Source organism: Coturnix japonica, chromosome 1 (assembly GCF_054131305.1).
Source record: "Coturnix japonica strain WE chromosome 1, WE-NBRP24, whole genome shotgun sequence".
NCBI lineage: Eukaryota > Metazoa > Chordata > Aves > Galliformes > Phasianidae > Coturnix > Coturnix japonica.
Window position 1 is genome coordinate 118297102 of NC_140663.1, and position 6621 is coordinate 118303722.

The window sequence follows — 6621 nt, forward strand, 5'->3', positions numbered from 1 at the left end:
AACCTTGTTTTGCTATACATACATGTGCATCTATCCACTTTGAAAAGCACTAGCGAAGTTATCCATAAGAAAATAAATGTTACGTATTGAGACTTTAGGTTCAGAGTAGAAGGCCACGTGGACAGCTACCACACCTATTTTGTGAAACAGAAATGTTGAGTTCAGCTTCAAAACAGAATTAAAAGATCCAAATGGTGGTTGATCAGTCACTGCAGTAGAAAACTGTGATACCAGAATTTCTTTCTGATAACAAGAACACATGATTTCAGGTCACTCCCTTAATGTTACCGATGCCCTTTCATTTTGCCTCATTATTCCCCTGCAGTATGGATGGCTTATATCTTTGAAATACCAAAAAATGAGTTTTTCTCTTCCTCTGTTGATGTAAACAGAGGTGGATTTAAAGAGCAACTCAAATGCCACCGGCACATAGTTACAAGCATGAGTTGCTCTAACTCAACACAAAACAATTCAGGGGAATGAGAGAAGGGAAAATCCATGTCATGTAGTCACATGTATGAGACTTCAGTGGAACTATGTTTTAGCACGATGCTTGGATGACCACAAAACAAGTGATTGCTCGTTACTGAATTTTGCATAGATTATTGGCTTTCTGGAAATTTATCAGCAATTCCTTTTCACAGGAAGCTAACTCTGGGTGAAGTAATGCTAACTGCTTTGCTTTTATGGATACTTTTACGTATAAAACATGCTGTTTTTATAAACACAAATCTACATGCAGTTCCAATGAAGAACCTCTGTGTAGCTTGGTGTAAGAATCTACTAATGATAGAAAGAAGTGTTGAACCCCTATCATTTGTACTTTTCTGAATAAGGTTAAAAATGTCTGTGGGCATTAAAAAAAGGAAAATCTTCACAATATACTTTTCTTCAATTTCATCTTTAATTACTTTAAATTATAAGAAAACTCCAAATAACATACTTCTAGGTAGTGAGTGGATTTTCTCTGAAGTCAACATTGGTAGGGTTTTATTAATGTAGGAAGAAATATGCTGCAATTGCTAACATGCATTCATCAATTCAGTCTACAAACAATATTTAAACCAGATAAAATAGTTTGCTACTAAGCAGGAGGCATATGAAAATAAGTTTTTAATATATTAAAAACAAAGTACTGAGCCTGTGGCCAGGTTTGCTACTTATACCACTGGATTTGAGACTTAAAGTCACATTCTTCTCATTTAAGTGGAGTGCACCTATAAACTTAGTTGAAGTTGTTAAGAAACACCTCCCCTTGTCTAAGCCATTGCTAGAGAGGCAGTACTTCTTGTATACACTCACTTTTAAGCCTAGGTCTGATAAACACCAAAACAAGGGAGCAGTAAGAGGTAAAAACGTTCTTTTGGCTTTATGTTGTATAACTATATTGTCTGGTGTTAAAAATAAATTTACATGTGAACCTAAATGCATTATTTTCTAATCTAAACCCAAGATTAAATTATTGAATCTATGAATCAGAGAAATACGGGCATAAAGTAGTCACATTAATCACAGCAGAAATAAACAACACACATATTATTAAAAGAATGAGATATATTTTACATAACCAAGGTACAAAGCAGAAGTTTTGGAGACTTCAGTGGTAAGAATTGGGAACACTTCATTGAGCTTTTGTAAGCCATTTCTTTTTGTTTGTTTGCTTGTATTAATTTTATTTTAACTTCTGTATTTTTAATATGGATGATAAAGAACAAAAAACATTTCCATAGTTTCTTTTTATAACCTCTGCATAGGACTAAATGGAAGACATTTTGCAATTAAAGCTGGGGCGGGGGGGGGGGGTGGGGAGGGCCATGGAATCCTTACTCTGTTATCACCTGTCCACTGTGTCTGGTAGCTAAAGAAGGGGAAAACTGAAGTAGAAGAGCCAGTTTCTATGCTCTGGAGTGGAGCCTAGCAGCATATACATAACATACAACAGGAAAAAGACTATTTGATTTATTCAACTGTTTGTGGCACTGCATGTTAAATGATGCTTTTGAGAAGATAAAGAGCTTGTCCAATTCAGTGAATTTTAAAAAGGCAGTTAATAATACATTCTTGACACTTTAGATACATTTCAAGTCTTTGCACCAAAACCTGGAAAGTTTTAAATGCTCAACAAATTACTTTTAACTGGAACAAAGAGGCATGTGAGTTCCAAGCCATATTCCTAGAAAGACAGGAGTGAATTATCCAAAATTCTCCCATCAAACTCATTAAGGGGAAAACTAGAATACAAAACATCAGCTTGTACAAATAAAATGATACATTAATAATAAGTCCATGAATTAGATGTCAAGTTGGGCAAAGCTTCTGGGAGTAAAACAGATAACAGTGCCTGTTCAAGGGGTAGGAGTTGTTTGTTCTTTTACCTCCATGAGATTTCTCCATTTAGTATTCTGTCATTGCAGTTATCACTAATTAATTTACTTTGATTTGCTGCACCTTGAAGCATGTATATTAATCACCAGAAAACCAGGAGAACAGTGGCAAGGTATGTGGGTATGATCTTCCTTGGATTTTGATTTCATATCTACCACTTGCACTACATAGTTTAATTTATTCAGAAATATGAAATATTTTTCTTAAAAGATAAAAACTCACTGCACTACGTAAAATGTTTGGAAATCTTTCTCATTAAGGTTACTCATTAAGGTGTGTCGCTTTTCAAGGTGTTCTGAAGAATCTGACTAATGTTCCAGTTGATGTTCATGGTGTGTTTTTGTTCCATGGGAGGAAATGACAGCAGCAGTGGGCTTTCCTGAGATGGTATCTCGAGAAAAAGGGAAGTCTCCTGAATCATTTCTCGCTATAGTCTTTGAGACATTCTCCCATGTTTATCTCTACAGCTTCTCAGCCCAAGTAATGCTGCATGCAATTAACATGGATTAAAAAGAAGGTAAGGCTTGGAAAAACAAAGGTGAATAGTCTGCTATTTTAACTATATACACTTAAAATGTATTTATTTGACCTATGTTTTTTATTTCATTATTCCTTAGTCAATACCAGTGTTATGTACTATACATATGGGGGCCTCAGAAGATATGAATCTGTAGCCTTAAATTATGTGTTAATTTTAGATATTTCTTCATGATTCAACCAGTTCTCGTGCTGCTTTTAGATTTGCATTTCAGCTTAAGAATGAAAATTTTATTGCTTAATGATTGAATTTTTCCTCTAAATTATACACAGTGTATTTTTCAGGAACACCTGAGATGGCCTTTCTGAATGATTTAACAATTTCTTTCAAAGAAAATATAAAAAAATATGTTCTTAGATTTTATCTTTTCTATTTAGAAGTAGTCAAATAATCAGACTCACAAACGTTTCAAAAATGTCTTTCTTTATACGTATAGCCAGTGCAACCATCTGTGCTTCAGGGAAATCTTCATTCTCTTGAACTTTTAAAATTAAACAATTATTTTTTCACACATTCATATCAGCTTGTCTAAGTTTTGCTCAGACGTGTTTTGCTACTTTCATTTTCTTGCCCTAACTATCTACTTCCCAGATTCACCAGGTGTGTTTTGCATATTCCCTGCAGTCTCACAGCTGTTCTGGTGCGAGGCAGGCAGATTGCCATGCGTTACTTCCTCTGTACATAACTCTAGCAACCCACTATTGCAGAACAAAGACGTTGCTGGGCAGCAACCATCTGGCATTGGTTATACCTGGAATAAAAGCAAGGAGTTAAGCAAATGACAATAAGAACAAAAGGTGCTAATTATAAGAATAGTACTTTTAAAATTATTAAGAATACTTTAATCTTCCAGCCAACAAACAGGGCTCGAGGAAATGGACACAAGTTGCACTAGTTGCACTAGGGGAGGTTTAGGTTAGACATAAGGAAACACTTTTCCTCTCAGAGAGTGGTCAGGAACTGGAAATGGCTGCCCAGGGACGTGGTGGAGTCACTGTCCCTGGCAGGGTTCAAGAGATGTCTGGATGAGGAGCTATGAGATATGGTTTAGTGGCTTGTGGTAGCAATGGTGATGGGAGGACAGCTGGACTAGATGATCTTTCAGGTCCTTTCCAACCCTGTGATTCTATGATTCAAGAGGCTTGTTGTGTGATTTTTTGACAAATAACTGTTTGGAAAACAATCTGACTGTTGATTTTTGCTTATTTTTTATATAATTTACATTGTTTACATAGTTTTTATCCCATTAAAACAGCTGAACTGTCTGCTATTATATTTGACTAGAATCTATTTTTCCGGAGTTGACCTTTAAAACACAAAAAGTCAGGCTGTGAATATTATTTTGCACCTCATGAACTGAATTTTGGCACCATAAGCCAACATAAAGCTGTTGGTAATTAAAACAACACTCTCTGCTCATGTTTGAGAAAAAATGTTCTGTGACCCTGCTCATCTGAATGGACATAATGAAAGTATGCTTGCTTTGACAAGTAGTGGATCTAAAAGCCTTTTACATATGGATGCCTTTTCATTCCCCTTTGATCACCTTTAGTGTTTCCCTTTGCTGTATTCTGGGGACTGATTCACTGACTGTTTCATGAGAATGCATTCATACAAGTCCATGGAGCCATACAACATGCATCCCAGGGTCATGAAGGAACTGACTGACCTGGTTGCCAAGCTGCTCTCCATTATATTTGAAAAATTGTGTCTGTCAGGCAAAGTTTCTGGTGAGTGGAAAAAAGGAAATATTGATTTAATATTCAAAGAAGGGAGAACTAAAGACCTGAGGAACTCAGACCTGTGAGCCTCACCTGTGTACCTGGGAAAGGTACCATGGAGCTGATTCTCCACATGTGAGATGTGGAGGTGATATGAGACAGCTAGTATGGCTTTACCAAGCATAGATTAACGTGCCAGATCAACCTGATGGCCTTCAATGATGGAGTGATGGTATAGGTGGACAAAGGACATCATCTACCTGGACTTGTGCACAGCCTTTGACATGAACACGCACCTCATCCTTATCTCTAAAGTGGCGACATATTAATTTGAAGCCTGGACTATTAGGTAGACAAATAATTGATTGGATGGTCTCAGCTATAAGGTTGTGGCCAGTGGCACTATGTCCAAGTCGGGGGCGGTCACAAGTGGTGTCCCCAAGGGATTTGTCTTGGGATGAGTGCTCTTGAACATCTTTATCAACAATACAGATAGTAGGATAGAGTGCATCCTCAGCAAGTTTGCTGACGACAGTAAACTGAGTGGTGCAATTGACACAATAGAAGGGAGGAATGCTGTCCAGAGGGATCTGGATATGCTAATAAAGTGGGCACAAAAGAACATAAGGAGGTTTAAAAAGGCCAACTGCAAGGTGTTGCACTTGGTTTGAGGCAGTCCCAGATATGACAACAGACTGGGGAAAGAACTCATTGAAAGCAGCCCTGTGGAGAAGAACTTGGGAAGCCTGGTGGATACAAAGCTGGACATGAGCCAGTAGTGTGTGTTTGCAGCCCAAAAGGCCAACAGTATCCTGGGCTGCATCAAAAGAAGGGCAGCCAGCACCCCTCCATTCTGCCCTTGTGAGGCCCTATCTGGAGTACTGTGTCCAAACCTGAGAGCCACAAGTACAGGAAGGATATAGACCTATTGAAGTTGGTCTGGAGGAGGGCCATGAAGAGATGATGCACCTCTTCTATGAAGAAAGGTTGAGGGAACTGGGCTTGTTTAGCGTGGAGAAGGCTCCCATGAGACCTCATTGTGGCCTTCCAGTACATGAGGATAGTTTATAAACCAGGAGGACCAACTTCTTACACAGTTGGATAGTGATGGAACAAGGAGGAATGGTTTTGAAATAAGAAAGGGGAAATTTAGGTTGGATGTCAGGAAGAAATTTTTTGCTCAGAGAGATGTGAAGCACTGGAACAGGTTGCCCAGAGAGGTTCTGGATACATCATCTCTGGAGGTATTCAGGGCCAAATTGGTTGAGATCCTTGGCAGCTTGATCTGCTGGTTGAAAACCCTGTCAATGGCAGGGGGTTGGAGCTTGATGATCTTTAAGGTCCCCTGAAACCTAAGCCATTGTATGATACATTGAATGTGTGTTAACATAAGACATGACCTGTGGGGTCATCTCAGCAGCAGCAGCACTTCTGCTATTGGTCTGCAGCAATGGCAATAGGGGGTATCATTTGGATATAATCCACAATTGTGGCCAACTTCTGCACCCACAGTTGCTGAATTAGAGATGTTAGAGCTTATCTTCCTATCAAACTTTTCAGTCCCTTTCCACATATCTGCTGTTCACAAGTTTACTTTGCCCTGTTCTCAGCCTGCTGATATTGTCTTCCGTGACACCTCACATGGCAATAGATTGCCAGAGTTCATTATGCTCTGAGTGGAGGATTGCCTTCACTGTTGTACAAAAGGTACTCCTAGGAGCAAGTTGCCTCTGGGAAACAGCAGTGCTTTTTCCTGAAATGCTCTTTTTTTACTCAAACTGGTGTTTGCCTGTAAAAATATTATGCAGTCTTGGAAACCTTCCTTTTCTACCACTGTTTCCTCTGTCCCTCTGAATTCAGTCAGTTATATTGCCTCACAGATTATTTCTATTTTTGTTCCTAACATTGACAACATTTCCTTCTTTATGATTTATTTTGTTCCTTTTCCTATTTTAAGTCTTTTCACTTAAATTTTCC

At 38.3% G+C, this 6621-nt stretch overlaps 1 protein-coding gene across 2 annotated transcripts in view; it reads right to left on the minus strand.

Moving 5' to 3' along the window:
- Nucleotides 1-6621, minus strand: part of LOC107306192 (granulocyte-macrophage colony-stimulating factor receptor subunit alpha-like) — a 51057-nt gene that overhangs the window by 24008 nt on the left and 20428 nt on the right. The window lies entirely within an intron of this gene.